Below are 20,919 nucleotides of genomic sequence, written 5' to 3' on the forward strand. Positions count from 1 at the left end.
CGTTGTTGGTGTATAGGAATGCCAGAGATTTCTGTGCACTAATTTTGTATCCTACAACCTTACCAAATTCATTGATTACTTCTAGTAGTTTTCCGATGGCATCTTTAGGATTTTCTATGTATAGTATCATGTCATCTGCAAACAGTGACAGTTTTATTTCTTCTTTTCCAATTTGTATGACTTTTCTTTCTTTCTCTTCTCTGATTGCCATGGCTAGGAAGTCCAAAACTATGTTGAATAAGAGTGGTGAGAGTGGACATCCTTGTCTTGTTCCTGATCTTAGTGGAAATGCTGTCAGTTTTTCACCATTGAGTATGATGCTTTCTGTGGGTTTGTCATGTATAGCCTTTATTATTTTGAGGTAGGTTCTCTCTATGCCCATTTTCTGGAGAGTTTTTATCATAAGTGGGTGTTGAATTTTGTCAAAAGCTTTTTCTGCATCTATTGAGATGATCATAGAGTTTTTATTTCTTAATTTGTTAGTGTGGTGTATCACATTGAATGACTTGCATATGTTGGAGAATCCTTGCATCCCTGGGATAAATGCCACTTGATCATGGTGTATGATCCTTTTAATGTGTTGTTGGATTCTGTTTGCTAGTATTTTCAGGATTTTTGCATCTATGTTCATCAGTGATATTGGTCTGTAATTTTCTTTTTTTTTGATATCTTTTTCTGGTTTTGGTAGCAGGGTGATGGTGGCTTTGTAGAATGAATTTGGGAGTGTTTCTCCCTCTGTAATTTTTTGGAAGAGTTTGAGAAGAATCGGCGTTAGCTCTTCTCTAAATGTTTGATAGAATTCGCCTGTGAAGCCATCTGGTCCTGGACTTTTGTTTGTTGGAAGGTTTTTAATTACAGTTTCAATTCCTTTACTTGTGATAGGTCTGTTTATATTTTCTAATTCTTCCTGGTTCAGTCTTGGAAAATTGTACCTTTCCAAGAATTTGTCCATTTCTTCGTGGTTGTCCATTTTATTGGAATATAGTTGTTTGTAGTAGTCTCTTATAATCCTTTGTATTTCTGCAGTGTCAATTGTGATTTCTCCTTTTTCATTTTATTGATTTGTGTCCTCTCTCTTTTTTTCTTTTTTTCTCTTTTTTTCTTGATGAGTCTGGCTAAGGGTTTATCAATTTTGTTATCTTCTCAAAGAACCAGCTTTTAGTTTTATTAATCTTTGCTATTGTTTCCTTCATTTCTATTTCATTTATTTCTGCTCTGATCTTTATGATTTCTTTCCTCCTACTGACTTTGGGTGTTTGTTGTCCTTCTTTCTCTTGTTGTTTTAAGTGTAGTGTTAGATTGTTTATTTGAGATTTTTCCTGTTTCTTGAGGTGAGATTGAATTGCCATAAACTTTTGCTGCGTCCCGTAGGTTTTGGCTTGTCATGTTTTCGTTGTCATTTGTTTCTATGTATTTTTTTATTTCTTCTTTGATTTCTTCAGTGATCTCTTGTTTACTGAGTAGTGCACTGTTTAGCCTCCATGTATTTGTGTTTTTTACAGTTTTTTTCCTGTAACTGATTTCCAATCTCATAGTGTTGTGGTCAGAAAAGTTGCTTGATACGATTTCAATTTTCTTAAATTTTCTGAGGCTTGATTTGTGACCCAAGATGTGATCTACCCTGGAGAATGTTCTGTGTGCACTTGAGAAGAAAGTGTATTCTGCCACTTTTGGGTGGAATGGTCTATAAATATCAATTAAATCTATCTGTTCTATTATGTCATTTAAAGCTTGTGCTTCCTTATTTATTTTCTGTTTGGATGATCTGTCCATGGGTGTAAATGAGGTGCTAAAGTCCCCTACTATTATTGTGTTACTGTCGATTTCTCCTTTCCTGGTTGTTAGAATTTGCCTTATGTATTGAGATGCTCCTATGTTGGGTAGATAAACATTTATAATTGTTATATCTTCTTCTTGGATTGATCCTTTGATCATTACGTAATGTCCCTCCTTATCTCTTGTAACAATCTTTATTTTAAAGTCTATTTTATCTGATAGGAGTATTGCTACTCCAGCTTTCTTTTGATTTCCATTTGCATGGAATATCTTTTTCCAGCCCTTCACTTTCAGTCTGTATGTACCCCTAGATCTGAAGTGGGTCTCTTGTAGATAGCATATATATGGGTCTTGTTTTTGTATCTATTCAGCCAGTCTGTGTCTTTTGGTTGGGGCATTTAACCCACTTACATTCAAAGTTATTATTGATATGTATGTTCCTATTACCATTTTCTTAATTGTTTCGGGTTGGTTTTTGTGGGTCTTTTTCTTCTATTGTGTTTCCCACTTGGAGAAGTTTCTTTAGCATTTGTTGTAAAGCTGGTTTGGTGGTGCTGAATTCTCTTAGCTTTTGCTTGTTTCTTTTTCTCTTCTTCTGGGACCTCTGTAATTCGAATGTTGGTGCATTTAGTGTTGTCCCAGAGGTCTCTGAGATTGTCTTCAAATCTTTTCATTGTTTTTTCTTTATTCTGCTCCTCAGCAGTTATTTCCACCATTTTGTCTTCCAGCTCATTCTTCTGCCTCAGTTATTCTGTTATTGATTCCTTCTAGTGTATTTTTCATTTCAGTTATTGTGTTGTTCATCTCTCTTTGTTTGTTCTTTAGTTCTTCTGATCTTTGTTAAACATTTCTTGTATTTTCTCAATCCATGCCTGCATTCTATTTCTGAGATTCTGAATCATCTTTACTATCATTACTCTGAATTCTTTTTCAGGTAGATTGCCTATTTCCTCTTCATTTATTTGGTCTTATAGGTTTTTACCTTGCTCCTTCATCTGTGACATATATTTTTGCCATCTTACTTTTTTTTTTTTTTAATGAGTGGGATTATGTTCCTTTTTTACTGGTTGTTTGGCCTGAGGCTTCTAACACTGGAGTTTGTAGGCTGTTGGGTAGAGCTGGGTCTTTGTGCTGAAATGAGGACCTCTAGGAGACCTCACTCTGATGAATATTCCCTGGGGTCTGAGGTTCTCTGTTAGTCCAGTGGTTTGTACCCAGAGTTCCCACCACAGAAGCTTCGTCTGACCCCCAGCTCATGAACCAAGATCCCGCAAGCCACATGGGGTAGCAAAAAAAAAAAAAAAAGAAGAGAGAGAACAATAAAAAAGTAAAAAATAAAATTAGACCAGGAAACTAACAGGTATTTTAGAAAGAAAATAAAAATATAGATGAATCACAACTGGAAGGTACAACAGTACCACAATAGTAAAAAAGAGGAGGAGAGAAAAGAAAAAAAAGGTGGGGGAAGGCCTTTACCGTGGAGGATGGGGCCTAAGCAAGGGCAAGGTTTGGGTGGTGGTCAGGGCCTATGCTTAGGACCCAGAGGACTGGAAAAGGCCCTGGGGGCTGTGGGGGGTGGGGCTTAGGCTCTAACAGAAGGGGCCCTGGCGTGCCCCCCACCCCTGGTCTCAGAGGGCAGGGGACCTCACCTGGGAGCCAGCAGGCTTCCTAGGCTCGAGTGGGTGGGACAAATGCCCCCCTCTCCTCTCCCACTCCTCCCAGAGGACCCCTCCTACCTGCCTCTTCTGACCTCCCTGGCCTCCCTCCTATGCCCCCAGGACCCATGCTGCCTGGAGGGGGTTTGGAGGGGGGGTACCAGCCTGGGAGCTCAGCAGGATCCCCAGGCCCGAGTGAGCCGGGTGATCACCCTCTGCTCCTCTTCCACTCCTCCCGGAGGGCCTTCATAGATTATGTATGCTGCAGATATCTTCTGCCACTAGAAGGATTAGTGTTTCACTGTTTTAATGATATCTTTTGTTGAATAGAAGTTTATTTTAATTTAGTCAAATGATCTATCTTTTCCTTTATGGTTGGTACCGTAGATGTCTTAGGAACACCAGCTATTCTTTTATAGTATCTTCCAAAAGCATTATGGTTTGCCTTTCACATTTAAGTATTTATTCAGTTATCAATTTTTACCACTCAGCTCCAAATCCACCTTTCTTTGTCCTGCTTTGTAATACTGGAGCTGGATCTTGTAAGCTGTTCTCCTTGTCAATGGACACAATGCTAGGTCTTGCCAGAAGAGGGCGCTAGAGGGACACTGCAAGAGGAGGGTACTTTTCCTGGTTTGGTGCTTTTCCTTCTTGTTTCAGTGGTGTGGCAGCCAGTAAGTGGCTTCCTTGCCAATGGGTAGCTTCCCGGGGAGTTTTGCCGACACTGGACGATGGGTGGTTTCCTAGAGAGTTTTACCAGCACCCCAGTGGGCAGTTTCCTGCCCAGCAGGTCTGTGGCATCTTCTGTCTCATCCAGTGGAGTCCAACAGGTCTGCCTCTCAGCCTTGGGTGGGGGGCTCTCTTCCAAGTTTGTTCCTTCCTTGGGCACTCTGCCTTAGCCATTGAGGTGGTGGCTGCTCCTTGTATCTGCGACACCTGTGTCGTTGGTAGTTGTCTGCTCCTCTAAGTAGTTAATCCCTTTGTAACTAGTTAGTAATTCTTTATTTTAAGTTTTCCCAGTTCAGATTACTTGTGTGGTTTCTTTTGCCTGACTGGACCCTGATTGACAAAGGATTTAATCTACCTGGAAAGGATTTTGTATGTGGTATGAAACAGGAGCCCAACTTCACTTTTTCTATACAGATAGCTGATTGGGCACCATTTAGTGAAAAGACCATCATTCCCCGCTGTCCTTCAGTGACAGCTCTGTCATATACCAAGCTCTGTCCACATGTGCTTGAGTCTGTTTCTAGGATGTATACCTTATCTCGTTTCTCTTCTTATCTGTGCCTGCACTAACGCCTCCATGTCTTATTATATTTTATAATAAGTTTTGTTAACTAGTAAAGCATACATCCCTTCACCATTTTCATTTTCTTCAAAATTATGTTGAATTTTTATCAAATGCTTTTTCTACTTTTTAGGAGATGATCTTATAGATCTTATATTTTCTTCTTTAATCTACAGTGAATCACATTGATTGCTTTTTTAAAAGATTTATTTTATTATTTATTTCATTTATTTTTGGCTGTGTCAGGTCTTAGTTGCAGCACACGGGATCTTCGTTGAGGCATGCGGGACCATTCGTTGCAGGGTGTGGGTTTCTTTCTAGTTGTGGCGTGCAGGTTTTCTCTTATCTAGTTGTGGTGTGCAGGCTCCAGGGCACGTGGGCCTGTAGTTTGAGGCATGCGAGCTCTCTAGTTGAGGGGCATGAGCTCAGTACTTGTGACGGGCGGGCTTAGCTGCCCCATGGCATGTGGGATCTTAGTTCCCTGACCAGGGATTGAACCCACATCCCCTGCGTTGTAAGGTGGAATCTTTACCACTGGTGGACCACCAGGGAAGTCCCAAGTTTTTGTTTTTTGTTTTTTTTTTTGATGTGGACCCTTTTTAAAGTCTTTATTGAATTTGCTACAATATTGTTCTGTTTTCTGTTTTGGTGTTTTGGCCGTGAGGCATGTGGGATCTTAGCTCCTCAGCCAGGGATTGAACCCACACCCCCTGCATTGGAAGGTGAAGTCTTAACCACTGGACCGCCAGGGAAGTCCCACACTGATTTCTTTTTAAATGCTAAACTAAATCTGTTTTGCTGTTGTCTCTGTCTGATAGTGGTTTATTTCCCATGTGGCAGATTTTCTTTTTTATTGCTTGCTCACCTTTGGCTAAACAATCTGTAAGATTAAGATTATATAAATTTGAACCCCAGACTCGTGAGAGGGCAAGTTCATAGTTAAAATTTCTCTGGGGAGGCTACTATTATTATTTTCACTCAAGTTGCATCAGAGACAGGCAGGTTTTTCTTGTTATTGCCCTGCCTTTTATAGGCCCAAGACTTACCTTATGTTTCCCATAATGTCTATTTACCCCAAAGGCTCTAGGTTTCTGGCATTGTCATTTCCCCTAATGATAACTTAGTTTCCATGTTAACATATCCCTAATTCTAGCAATTTGCATCTGTTTTCAGCCCCTGGAGATTTTCCTTAGTGTCTTGAAGTCCTAACAAAGTGTGTGAATATATATTTGTTGAAATTTATCCAGTATCAATATGTTTTTAAGCAGGAGGGCTTTTTCCAGTGTGCTATGCTGCTCGTGGCAGAAGCCTTTTTGTTGTAATATCTTCTAGAGTGTTATTATATGTAACATTACCAACTTGTTCTAAAATGTTAGGTAATTTTTATTAATGGACCTGGCAACACCATATATTAGGGAAGTTAATGTCCAAAGACCTTCTGTTTCACTTATTTATCTGAGACCCTATAATTGTGCTTAGGGGAGAGACTGGAAGTGGGGAATAACCAGGATAATATCCCCATAATCACAGAGGCTAGACCAATTCCCTGGGTGCCAAAAGTCAGCTCACGTACCACAGATGGAATAAGTCCTAAGAAATAATCACCAACAGTCTAACCGGGCAATTGAGCAACTGAATAGCAAAAGATTAAGACACAGAGATGTACTGAATTCAGGGAAATACCATAAGGATTAATATAACATTTACTGTAATTACATTGGCTACCGGCCACAGGAATTAATCCATTTTGAATGAAACATTAAAACCCTTTAATGGTGATGGCTATTTGTGGAAAGAGTATGGAAGTATTGGAAACTACACCGGGCAAAGTCTGCATTTGGAGGTTTTTATTGGTCCTCTTCCAGCAGCAACCGGAACAACGTTTTTTTTTTTTTCATCCTCAGGCTTCAAAAATCTTCCTAGAGGAGTAACACGGGTGTCCCGTGAGAAATGATCCAACCACTTGGAGATACGAAGTTTCTTTATGAACGGAAGGAATAGTTTAAGGGAAGAGTTATATTTTTATCCCTGAATTTTTCACACTCAAAAGTTATACAACAGTAATCAGACAAATGCTCATCAATCATCTTGGAATTTTTTTCAAACTTTTGGTTAGTCCTTTTGTCTCCAGAGTGGAAAATCCTTTTCGCTTTAGAATGGCATGTTTTCTGTACCTCAGAAGCAAGACCTAAGACCAAACCAGCACATTTGGAAGGGACAGTGGGACCACTGCCTTGGTGACTGCCTGGTGGAGCTGACCTCATCATTTGGTCTCTTTGCCAGAGGAGAGGGGACCAGCACACTCACTGTGTCTGTAAATTTTTATTTATCTATTTATTTATTTATGGATGCATTGGGTCTTCGTTGCTGTGCACGTGGGCTTTCTCTAGTTGCAGTGAGCGGGGCTACTCTTTGTTGCGGTGCACGGGCTTCTCATTGCGGTGGCTTCTCTTGTTGCAGAGCACAGGCTCTAGAACGCAGGCTCAGTAGTTGTGGCTCACCGGCTCTAGGGCACAAGCTCAGTAGTTGTGGTGCACGGGCTTAGTTGCTCTGTGGCATGTGGGATCTTCCCAGACCAGGCATCGAACCTGTGTCCCCTGCATTGGCAGGCGGGTTCTTAACTGCCGCACCACCAAGGAAGTCCCTGTGTCTTTAAATTTTTGAAATAAGAACTAAGGCCTTTTTTTTTTCTCCAACGAAAAGATAGCTAATTTGCTTAAGCTTTTTCCTCGCAGAAAAGAGGTTAGTGACAGAATTGTTCTCTTTAAAGTTGCAACCTCTTAACATTGCTCACAAACTGGTCCACTTCCAGCCTCTTGTGATAGGATAAGTATCACTAGGCACCCAGAGAGCAACTAATGAGCCAATAAAAAGCATCCACTAAGTGTTCTTAGGGTTAAAAGTCCATGAAATAGGTACGAGAAGCTGCCATGCCCCCGGGGGCACACGTCCTCTTGAGGTGGAAAGCCTAGACCAGGGTATGTAGGTGGTAAGTACAAGCTGGGATGGTCCCCTCCAGTGAAGTTCAAGTGATGCTTCTTTCTTCTGATTAATCTTAATGTATATTCAATCTTCAGTTAGTAGATTATAGCTCAGTTTTACCAGGGTGGTTGTTTAGGCTTCTTGTTACTGTGAATAGAAAGTTCCAACACATTTCAGTAAAGTTTTGTAATCAAGTATCAAAATACCATTTAATACATGAATATTTTCCAAGAGAATGGCCACTGAAAGGTTAGCAGAAATTTCATGAGCCTACCCAGTCCTTCTGTTGGCTACACACCTCATAGTCTTGGGAATTATGGGCAGGACAGCTAACCATTTTGGTCTATACATTTTGGCCAATTTACTTTTTAAAATTTCCTTTTGGTTTTCTACCATTCTGAATTAATTGTGGGTGAGATGTGAACAGTGAAAGCATTAGTATTGGTAGGTTTTACACATTTCCTTTACAATTTGGCCTGAAACCTGAGGGCCCTGATCACTGTTGAAGCATAAAGTTGCCTAAACCTGGAAGTGAAGCTCTTTAGAAGTCTTTGATGAATGGTAACTCTGTAAGCCTTTGCTCATTGCTAAAATTCTCTCTGTTCTAAATACATACATGAGTACCAAGTTCATAACCAAATGAACAGCATTTCTTTGCCTGGGTAGAAAAAAATCTAAATATTTACAAATGTCTTTGTGGTAGAGGATGAGCTACTCATATTTATGGGAAGTTGGTGTTACTGTTTTTAAAAAAAATTACTTTATTGACATATAGTTGATTTACAATGTGTTAATTTCTTCTGTATAGCAAAGTGATTCAGTTATACATACACACATATATATATTCTTTTTCATATTCTTTTCCATTATGGTTTATCATAGGATATTGAATATAGTTTCCTGTGCTATATAGTAGGACCTTGTTGTTTAACCATTCTGTATATAATAGTTTGCATCTGCTAATCCCATGCTCCCAATCCATCCCTCCCCCATCCCCCACTTGGCAACCACAAGTCTGTTCTCTATGTCTGTGAGTCTGTTTCTGTTTCGTAGATAAGTACATTTGCGTCGTATTTTAGATTCCACATGTAAGTGATATCATTTGATATTTGTCTTTCTCTGTCTGACTTACTTCACTTAGCATGATAATCTCTAGGTCCATCCATGTTTCTGCAAATGGCATTATTTCATTCTTTTTTATGGCTGAGTAGTATTCTATTGCATGAAACCAGAGTGGTGTTACTGTTTATTCATTCAATGAATATTTATTGAGCACCTACTATATGCCAGGCACTGTTCTGTATGCTGGGGATAAAGTGGTGACCAAAGAAGGCAAAGATTCCTTCCCTCAAAGAGCTCACATTCTAATGGAAAGACAGAAAACAAGGTAGGGAAGTAACGTGTATATTATGTTGGTAGTACTTAGTGCTAATGAGAAAAATAAAGTGAGGAAAGGGAATAGAAAGTACATATGTGGTCAGTGGTAAGAGGATTGCAATTTTAGTTAAGGTGGCCAGGGCAAGGCTTCCCTGGGAAGGGGACATTTGAATAAAGCCAGAAGAAAGTAAAAGGAAGCCATGTGGCTATCTGAGGGATGGAAACTCCAAGATTATGAGTAGTAAATACTATACACCTAAGTTCTGCTTGAAAAGAGAAATGGTTGGGTGCATTCTTGTTACTGGAGGTCTGGGAGATGAGGAGGAACCAGTAAAAAATTCACTGAGGTAGAAGGATAAATAGGAAATTATGTTGTTCTGGAAGCCCAACGAAAAAAATGCTTTCAAGAAGGAGAGGGTGACCAAGTCTGTCTCTCGTCATCTTGGGTAAGATGAGGAGAGAGAGTGGGCCAGCTCTGGAGGAGCAACAGGGGTGAGAACCCAATTGAAGTGGCTTCAGATGACGAGAAACTGGAGATGGTGAGCACAGACAATTATTTTGAGGGATTTTGCTTTAAAGGGGAGCAGAGAAACAGTACAATAGCTGGAAGGGGACTTAGGTAAAGGGAAGTCTTTGCCTTTTTGTTTTCTGGTTTTGGGGGTTGGGAGATCATATAGCATCTTTGAATGTTGGTGGCGATTATCCACCGGAGAGAGGCTATATCCATGCTAGAGGAGAGCTAAGAAAATTACAGGAGCAAAGTGAGGGCACAGACAGCCCAGGAGAGAAGGCAGAGGCCTGTGGAGAGATGCTGGTAGACTGGGGGATTTGATAGTGCGAGCTGTGGAAATTCCCTCGCGATGGCCTCTGTTAGTGAAATAAGAAGCAAGGTCATCAGCAGGGAGTGAGAATGAACCTGTATGAAGAGGGAGGAAAGGTTGTGAAATAATTAACTGAGAGAGTTAATGGACAAGAAAAATGTAGCATAATTGCTAGGAAGTTAAGTGCCCACTGGAGGTAAGTGGTCATGATTTTAAAGTAGTCTAGTCAACAGAATTGCTTTTCTTCAGCCATATTTGGCAGCATTGACGCAGACATGGAGTAGCTGGGAGAACTGGATTTCATCAAGGTTTGGGTTTTGCTAAGCAAGGGATACAAATTTAGATCTGGCCAAGGGAGTTGAGGGTGTTTGCAGTGGTTGATTTTGATAGATCGTGGAACTTAAACTGGGTAAGGAAGTGTCTTAGCTCAGGCTGCCATACCAAGATACCATAGACCAAGGGGCTTAAACAACAGACATTTATTTTCTCACAGTTCTGGAGGCTGAAAGGTCAAGATCAAGGTGTGGGCAGATCCGGTTTATGGTGAAGACTCTCTTCTTGGCTTGTAGGCAGTTGCCTTCTTGCTGTGTTCTCACATGGCTTTTCTTATGCTTGTGGAGAGAGAGAGACCTCTGGTGTCTCTTCCTTTTCTGATAAAGACACCAACCTCATGACCTCATTTTTAAACAATTGAAGTATAGCTGATTTACAATGTTGTGTTTGTTTCTGATGTACAGCAAAGTGATTTGGATATATAGATATATAGATATATATTCTTTTCATATTCTTTTCCATTATGATTTATTGAATATAACTATATATTCAATATAACTATTGAATATAGTTCCCTGTGCTATATAGTAGGACCTTGTTGTCTATCCATTCTATACATAATAGTTTGCATCTGCTAGTCTCAAACTCCCAATCCAACCCTCCCCCCATCCCCCTTGGCAACCACAAGTCTGTTCTCTATGTCTGTGAGTCTGTTTCTGTTTCATAGATAAGTTCACTTGTGTCATATTTTAGATTCCACATGTAAATGATATCATATGGTATTTGTCTTTCTCTTTCTGACTTACTTCACTTAGTATGATAATCTCTAGGTCCATCCATGTTGCTGCAAATGGCATCATTTCATTCTTTTTTTAGGGCTGAGTAATATTGCATTGTATATATGTACCAGCGCTGAGTAATATTCCATTGTATATATGTACCAATCTTCTTTATCCATTCATCTGTTGATGGACATTTATGTTGTTTCCATGTCTTGGCTATTGTAAATAGTGCTGCTATGAACATAGGTGTGCATGTATCTTTTTGAATTATAGTCTTGTCTAGATATATGTCTAGGAGTGGGATTGCTGGATCATATGGCCGCTCTATTTTTAGTTTTTTGAGGAACATCCATACTGTTCTCCACAGTGGCTGTGCCTAGTTACATTTGCACCAACAGTAGAAGAGGGTTCCCTTTTCTCCATACCCTCTCCAGCATTTGTTGTTTGTAGACTTTTTAATGATGACCATTTTGACCAGTGTGAGGTGTTACCTCATTGTAGTTTTGACTTGCATTTCTCTAATAACTAGCAATGTTGAGCCTCTTTTCATGTGCCTATTGGCCATCTCTATGTCTTCTCTGGAAAAATGTCTATTTAGGTCTTCTGCCCATTTTTTGATTGGGTTGTTTTCTCAATATTGAGTTGTATGAGCTGTTTGTATATTTTGGATGTTAACCCTTTTTTGGTTGCATTGTTTGCAAATATTTTCTCCCATTCTGTAGGTTGTCTTTTCGTTTTGTTGATGGTTTCTTTTGCTATGCAAAAGCTTTTAAGTTTGATTAGTCCCATTTGTTTATTTTTGCTTTTATTTCTTCTGCCTTGGGAGACTGATCTAAGAAAATATTGCTACAATTTATGTCAGAGAATGTTTTGTCATTGTTCTCTTCTAGGAGTTTTATGGTGTCAGGTCTTACATTTAGGTCTTTAGACCATTTTGTGTTTATTTTTGTACATGGTGTGAGGAAATGTTCTAATTTCATTGTTTTACATGTAGTTGCCCAGCTTTCCCAACACCACTTGAAGAGACTGTCTTTTCTCCATATTCTTGCCTCCTTTGTTGTAGATTAATTGACTGTAGGTATGTGGGTTTATTTCTGGGCTCTCTATTCTGTTCCATTGATCTATGTGTCTGCTTTTGTGCCAATAACATAGGAGTGGTGAGAGAGAAATCATTGTCTTGTTCTTGACTTTAGAAGGAAGGCTTTCAGCTTTTCACCATTATGTTGGCTGTGGATTTGTCATAAATGGCCTTTGTTATGTTGAGATATGTTCCCCCTAAACCCACTTTGATGAGAGATTTTATCGTGGATGGATGTGGAATTTTGTCAAATGCTTTTTCTGTACCTATTGAATGATTATGTGTTTTTTGTCTTTGCTTTTGTTAATGTGGTGTATCACATTGATTGATTTGTGTATGTTGAACCATCCTTGTGACCCTGAAATGAATTCAACTTGATCATGGTGAATGATCCTTTTTATGTACTGTTGGATTCAGTTTGCTAAGATTTTTTTGAAGATTTTTGCATCTATATTCATCAAAGGTATTGGCCCAAAATTTCCTTTTTTGGTAGTGTCTTTGTCTTGTTTTGGTATCACGGTAATGGTGGCCTCCATAGAATGAATTTGCGAGTGTTCCCACTTAAATTTGGGGGAATAATTTGTGAAGGATAGGTATAAGTTCTTTATATGTTTGGTAGAATTTCCCCAGTGAAGCTGTCTGGTCCTGGACTTTTGTTTGCTGTTTTTTTTTTTTTTTTTTTTTAATTACAGATTTTAAGTATTTCACTTCTAGTAATTGGTCTGTTCAAATTATCTGTTTCTTCTTTTTTTTTTTTTTTTTGTTTGTGGTATGTGGGCCTCTCACTGTTGTGGCCTTCTCGCATTGTGGAGCACAGGCTCCGGACGCGCAGGCTCAGCGACCATGGTTCACAGGCCTAGCCGCTCCACAGCATGTGGGATCTTCCCGGACCAGAGCACGAACCCTTGTCCCCTGCATCGGCAGCGGACTCTCAACCACTGCGCAACCAGGGAAGCTCATCCTTTTATCATTATGTACATGATCCCTCCTTTGTCTTTCTATATGGCCTTTGTTTTAAAGTCAATTTTGTCTCGTGTGGGTATTGCTTTCCTTGCTTTCTTATTGTTCCCATTTGCATGAAATATCTTTTTCCATCCTCCAACTTTCAGTCTGTGTGTGTATTTTGCCCTGAACTGAGTCTCCTGTAGGTGATATATTGTAGGTTCTTGGGGTTTTTTGATCCAATCAGCCACTCTATGTCTTTTGATTGGCGTATTTAGACCATCAACACTTAAAGTAATTATTGATAGGTATGTACTTCTTGCCATTTTAATTCTTGTTTTCCCATTGTTTTTGTAGTTTTTTGTTCTTTTCTTCTTCTTTTTGTTTTTCCTTTTGTGGTTCAATGATTTTCTTTTATAATATGCTTGAGTTCCTTTCTTTTTGGTTTTTGTGAAATTTTTGTATGTTTTTGATTTGCAGTTACCACGGAGTTCAAGTATGTTGACTCATAACTATATCTACTTGCTTTAAACTGACAGTCATTCAAGTTCAAACACATTCTAAAAGATCTACTTTTTTATACTCCACTCCCCACATTTTGTAATTTTGATGTCCTATTTTACATCTTCATGCTGATCTTTTTACTGTTTATTGTAGTTATAATTGCTTTTACAATTTTTGATTGTTTTTTAAACTATGTACTGACTGATTTAAGTGATCTTCAATCCTTTTATATATCTGCCTTTCCTATTGTGATTTTCACTTTCATACAGATTCTTGCTTCTTTTCTACTTAGAAAAGATCCTTCAGTGTTTCTTTTAGGGTAAGTTTAGTATTGCTGAATTCTTTTTTGCTTGTCTGAGAAATTTTTTCTCTCTCCTTTTATTCTAAATGATAATCTTGCTGGGTTATCTACTGTGGTCTTCAAAGGCTGTTTTTATGTGGGAGCATCCCTGTGTAGACTGTGTTCATCCAGCGTCTTTGGTGCAAGGGTTGGTTTTGATATGGACACCAGCCACATATTTTCTCAGGGTGTGCTGGCCACTATCACCTTGATAGGGACTGTGGTTGCTGTTGGAGGGTCTAAACCCTGTGTAGGGTGTGAGGCAGGACTTTCTCTCTGCTCCATGGCTGTTGCCATGCCGTGGGGAGTAAACTACAGCTGTTGGAGTAGCCCTGAGGGTTGGGCTCAATCAGGCTCCATTCCCCTCAAGTGCACGCTCTGCCTCCAAAGAGGGGAGTGCTGAAGACATGAGGCCTGTGTGCTCACAGAGGACTGATGTGTTGCTTGTGTAGGTGTTCGAGGCTCTACTCAGACACAGCCCAAGTTCGAGTCTCTTCACCTGTTGTGTTGTCCCAGATCTAGTGCAAGGCTGTGGCATAGAGTGGGTGGAGCCAGAATATTCGCTAGGCTGGGGCTGGGGTTGGGGCATTGTGTCTGCAGGAATTGACATTGCTGTCCTGCTGCTAGAGATCTGGCCTGCCTCTGTGACAGTCTTCTTCCAGGATATGTCTGCCGCAGATCCAGCAGCAAAGTGTGGTATGACGTGGGTGGGCTGTTTGCTTAGCTGGGAAAAGGGGCGGGGGCAGGGACCTAGTACGCTGGTTCCTAGCACTGCTTGAGTAAGTGCTGACAATGGCTATTGCCTCCCCACCCGGACCACACTCCAGGCCCCTCAGGGCTGTCTCTGTGTATCTAGTCCAAGTCTTTTCCCAGGGCCCAGTTGGCTCAGATTTTACACCTAGCTGTGGTGTGGAGTGAGTGGGGCCAGGGTGTTTGCCCCACTTGGACTGGGGAGTGTGGCAAGGCAGCAGCCGCCGATGCAAAACTCGCTCTGCCCTGATTGTTAGCAAGCCAGCACCTGTGCCCTCTTTGTGGTTAGAGTCTAGGCTTCTCCAACCCTTCTATCTGTACCAGTTATTCTCCTAGCAGCCAAAGGGGTTTGCCTCCTTTGTCTAGGACCCCAGGACTGGGACGTCCTGCTCCCAGGATGAGGGTCCACCTGTGTGGACCTTCTCTTCCTTTCAGGGGTGGAGGTCCCAACCTTATACCTTTTTCCTGTCCTACCTGGTTACATGGAAATATTTCTTGCAGCTTTGGTTGTATAAAAGTTCTTCTGCCAGTTTCCAGTTAGTTCTCCATGAGACTTGTTTCATGTGAAGATGTATTTGTGGGGGGAGGCGAGCTCCACATCCTCCTACTCCACCATCTTGATCTCATTCTGATGCTTTCTTAACATGATAAATTGTAGGTACCTTAATTCTAAAATCAGCATCTTACTTAAGGGAGAAACACCAAAGACATTTCCACTAAGTTCAGGAATAAGGCAAGGAAGATCGTTATTTTCATTACTGTTAACATTGGCTAACACCAAAGGCACCAGCCTATGCAATTAGACAAGAGAAATCAATTGGAGGTATGAAAATTGGGAAAACAGTAAAACTATCTTTATTTGCAGATAATATGATATTATTCCTGAAAAACTCTAGATAATAAACAATAAAACCAACTCATTTAGTAAAAGAATTAAGTAAGATAGCAACATAAAAAATTAACAGGAAGATATAAGAAGAGATGGTAAGAATGAAACTGAAACACTAGCCTTTTTAGTCTCCAGCAAGATGGCACATACTTGGCATGTTTGGCACCACTCCTTAATAAATCTGAAGTTGTCCTCAGAAATCTTTTCAAAATAGTTTTCCCTGTAACAATCATGAAGTGAAGGAAGTTAGCATTGGAGAATAAACTTATTTTCTATCTTAAAAAAAATTAAGGGGAATTCCCTGGCAGTCTGGTGGTTAGAACTCTGTGCGTCCACCACAGGGGAAATGGGTTTGATACCTGGTCAGGAAAGTAAGATCCCATATGCTGCATGGCTTGTCCCCCCAACCCCCCCCCCAAAATAAAGAAAAAAATTAACAGGCATAGATGAATAGCCATCAGGTATATAAACAATAATCAGTTAGCAGATATGATGGTAGAGAAAAAAACCCATTTATAATAGTAACAAAGAAAATGACACTTAGGAATAAACTTAGTAAGAAATATACAAAGTCTATATGAGGAAAACTTGAGAACTCTCCTGAAGCATATAAAAGTAGACATAAGCAAATGGAAAGATGTCCCTTACTTTCAGATAGGTTGATTCAACACAATAAAATGTCAGGAATTCCCTGGCAGTCCAGTGGTTAGGACTCTGCACTTTCACTGCTGATGGCCTGGGTTCAATTCCTGGTTGGGGAACTAAGATCCCACAAGCTACGTGGCATGGCCTAAACAAAACAAACAAGCACAGTAAAATGTCAGTTCTCCTTAAGTTAGTTTATAAATTTAATTATGATCCCCCCAAATGTCAACAGGTTGGTACTAACTTCATATGGGAAAATAAACATGCAAAAACAGACTGAAAAACACTAAAACAGGAAAGGTATGAGGAGGCACTAGCTCTGTCAGTAATTAAAACATAGTCTAAAACCTCTCTAATTAACATAGTGCTGGATTACTTTTGCAGAAAATAAGTGATTTTTTAACAGCTTGGTACTTTATTTTTTGATTGAGATAATTGACATACAGCATTGTGTAATTTAAAGGTGTACATGTTGGTTTGCTGTATTTATATATTGCAATATGATTACTATAGTAGCATTAGCTAACACCTTTATCATGTCTCATATTTATTATTTCTCTTTTGTGTTGAGGATAGTTAAGATTTAATATCTTAGCAACTTTGAAGTTCATAATACAGTTTTGTTGACTGTAATCACTATGTTCTGTATTAGATCTCCAGAACTTATTTATCTGTTCACCGTAAATTTGTACCCTTAACATCTCCCTAATTCCCCCAGCCCCTGCTAGCCACTATCCTATTCCCTGTTTTTACAAGTTCTGTTTTTTAAGATTCCACATATAACTGAGATCTTACAGTATTTGTCTTTCTCTGTCTGACTTATTTCACTCAGCATAATGCCATCAAGGTCCATCCATTTTGTCCCAAATGGTAGGATTTCCTTCTTTCTCATGGCTGAATAATGTTCCATTGTATATCTATACCACATCTTCTTTATCTATTCATTTGTTGACAGACATTTAGACTATTTCCATGTTTTGACTACTGTGAATAATGCTGTAGAAAACATGGGTGTATAGATATCCCTTCAAGATACTGATTTCAATTCCTTCAGATATATACCCAGGAGTGGGATTGCTGGACCATTTGGTAGTTCAATTTTTAATTTCTTGAGGAACCACCATACTGTTATCCATAATGGTTGTACCAATTTACATGCCCACCAATAGTGTATAAATGTTCCCTTTTCTCCATGTCCTCACCAACTTTTGTTATCTCTGGTCTGTTTGATAAAAGGCTTCCTAACAGGTGTGGGGAGATATCTCATTGATTTGATCTGATGACTATTAGTGATGCTGATGATTGATCCCTGATGATGAGTGATGCTGAGCACCTTTTCATATACCTATTGGCCGTTTGTATGTCCTCTTTGAAAAAATGTCTATTCAGATCCTTTGCCTATTTAAAAAATGGATTGTTTTCTTTTTTTGCTATTGAGCTGTATGAGTTCTTTACATATAGTTCTATATATATATATATAATATAGTATAGTTCTAATATTTTGGATATTAGTCCCTTATGAGATATATGATTTGCAAATATTTTCTCCCATTCTGTAGGTTTTTTCAATTTACTGATTGTTTCCTTTGCTGTACAGAAACTCTTTAATGTAGTCTCATCTGTTTATTTTAGTTTTTGTTGCCTACGCTGTTGGTGACTTATCCAAGAAATCAGCAATGAGTAATTTTAAAAATCAATAAGATATGTAATTCTTTGACTTATTTTGTATGTGTCTTTCCTAGTGACATTCCTGTGATTTCAAAATATGGGTTTGAGAACCTGACAAGATAGCTTTAGCTTATGTAGCTTATTTGCTTGAGCAAATCATTTCTGAATTTTAGTTGTGATAGATAAACCAGAGTTTTATGTGAAATGTCGTAGCATCTGGAGATGTTGAAGTACCACATATAGATGAAATTAATGCAGAGCAACTCCAGTAGATTATTGAGGTAGTCACAGTTTTACCTGTGTGTGCCAAGTATAATTCTTTAAAAGAACAGGCAAAAATCATGTTATCAAAATTTCCAGCTGCCTTGGTAGCCATGTGCAAGTCCTTGTATTAAGTCATTTGTACTATTCTTTGAAAGTATCAAAACACTTAAAAACCATAGCCCGCCCATGAGTGACAGTAGGGCACTCACAATATTGGGAGAATTTAGCAAGTCAAGTTGTAAAGAAGACATAAAAGACATTGGCAAACAGGACTGGTTAAGTCTACGAGTTTTCTTTTGAAACCTTTTGTAATCAAAATGAAGAATAAAGAATTGTTATTAAGGCAGTGTGTGTGTATGTATGTGTATTCTTTTTTAATTTTATTTTCTAACATTTCTCTCTTTCTAATATGTATATATATATATATATATGTTAGATATGCTGTTATTTGAAAGAATGACTAGTTTGCACTGAAGAACTCTGTCACTGCATTGAGTGAGTCTTTCAGTGGTCACTACTTTCCAACCGTTTTCCTCCAATCATTTTTAAATGTTTCCTTTTTTTTGGTCACGCGGCTACCACGGATTGAACCTGGGTCCCCTGCAGTGGAAACGCAGAATCCTAACCACTGGACCACCAGGGAATTTCTTTAAAATGGTTTTTTAATAATGAAATGTTTGAGGGAATTTCCTGGCATTCCAGTGGTTAGGACTCCGAGCTTCCACTGCCAAGGGTGTGGGTACGATCCCTGGTTGGGGAACTAAGATCCCGCAAGCCACAGGTTGCGACCAAAAATTTTTTTTAAATGAAATGTTTGATAGATTTAAGTTGGAAATTGCTATTTTAATTTTGTAAAAACAATTTACTACATATGAAATTTTATATACACTTTCATCTAAAGTGAAATGAAAGTGAATCAGAGAAGAAATATTGGTTTAAGTGATAGTTATTGTTAACATCTTTTAAAGAAGTATATACATTTTTTTTCTGAAAAAGAATTGAAGAAAATAAGACCAAAACCTGTTAGAAATACGAGCAAAACACACAAAAAGACAATTCACAAAAAATATTAACATGCCCTTAAACATACGAAAAGATATTCAACCTTACTCATAATAACAGAAAATGCAAAGTAAACCTACTCTGAGATACCATTTCTCACCCATCAGACTGGTAAAAATTAAAACTCATGACACGTTTCTGTTGGTGAGGCTGTAGGGGAACAGACATCCTTATACACTGCTGACGGAAATGCAAATTGGTACAGCCCTACAGAGGGGAATTTGGCAATATCTATCAAAACTGCATATGCATTTATCTCTTGACCCATTTATCTCACTTACAGAAGATATGCCTCAAACAATACAAAGATACTTATGGACTAGTTTATTCATTGCAGGATTGTTTGTAATTGCAAAATATTGAAAGCACCATAAATGCCATACAGGAAAGTGATTGAATAAATTATGGTACATCCACACACACGAGTACTATGCTACTGTAAGAAAGAATGTATATGAACAGATGCAGAATAATTTCCAGAATATACTGTTAAGAGGAAAAAGCAAAGTGCAAGAGAGTATCTACAGTATACTACCTTTTGTGTAAGAAAGAATGAAAACAAGAAAATGTGCATGCATCTGTTTATTTGTGTGAAAGAAGCACATAGCATGGAAGGAACAGAAATGAATGAGACTGGTGACCGACACTGGGTGGGTAGGATGGGGTGGAAAGAATGTGGGGATGGAAGTAGGGTACAGAGAATAGGAAAGGGGAGAGATGCTTTGCTGAGTGGGTCTGTTAGTAGAGTTCTGAGTTTTGGAATCATCCTAATGTTTTATACACTAAAAACAGAAACAAACAAACAAAAAACCAAAAATAGGGGAAACCTACAATGGAATACAAAGAAACAAATGAAACTAAATGCATTTTAAATGAAAAACATAACCACACTGAAGAAGAAAAATAGAGCTAATTCAGATGGCTTTTGAACACAGAATTATATGTACAAACTCTCCAGTCAAAGAAAAACAGAAATATGGAGTTCTGTTTAATATTGAGATCTGGTTTGGTTTTTTGCAATGGTATGGGTTAGAGTTTTTGAAACTTCTCTTTCTGTGTATTCCAGGATTGAATATATAAGCCAGGTTTCTCACTGTTGGAGAAGGAAGTTACAAATGTGAAAAGAAGAAAGGCTAGAATGAACCCTGTGTTATTGGATTAAAGTTGGAAGTGTTAATATGAATTCATGGTTTGGACATGTGTGTGTATGTATATATGTATATACATATTTCTTAGCTTGGTCCACTAAGAGTGTCTAAAAACAGTAACACCTTAGTAGCAAGGAGCTCCTCTAGTGTTTAGATCTTGCTTTAGATCCACACTAAGAGAAACCAACACTTGAAGGCTGGGGTTGGGAAAACACACATGAACTTGGGCAATCTTTTTGTGGCAGAAATTAAGAAAGTACTTAAGGAAGGACGGTGACATGTCAAAAGGACACAGGAGCTAGATTAAAGTGGCTCCCTCTGGCCAAATATGGGACATTTCAAGCATCAAAATAAGTGAGAATATGGATTAGAATGCATTGAGTAAAACAGGAATCCATGAGTTGATACTGTTATACATAAATAAATAAACAAAGGAGAAGGAGAAACTATTCCTTTCAGTAGAATGCCAACTAATAAATGTAGAAGGATGGTTTAATTAGGAATTACTATCTGGCAACCATAATAGTAATAATTGATTCAGGCAAGAATCCTCAAAAGATACTAAAACTAATGGGTAAACTTAACAGAGTCTCAAAGATTCTCCCCACAAAGTACTGATTGATCGTGAAAGGAAAAACTGTAACTTTAACCTCCAAGTATTTTGGAATTCTC

The sequence above is a fragment of the Phocoena phocoena genome, chromosome 1 (genome assembly GCF_963924675.1).
Source record: "Phocoena phocoena chromosome 1, mPhoPho1.1, whole genome shotgun sequence".
NCBI lineage: Eukaryota > Metazoa > Chordata > Mammalia > Artiodactyla > Phocoenidae > Phocoena > Phocoena phocoena.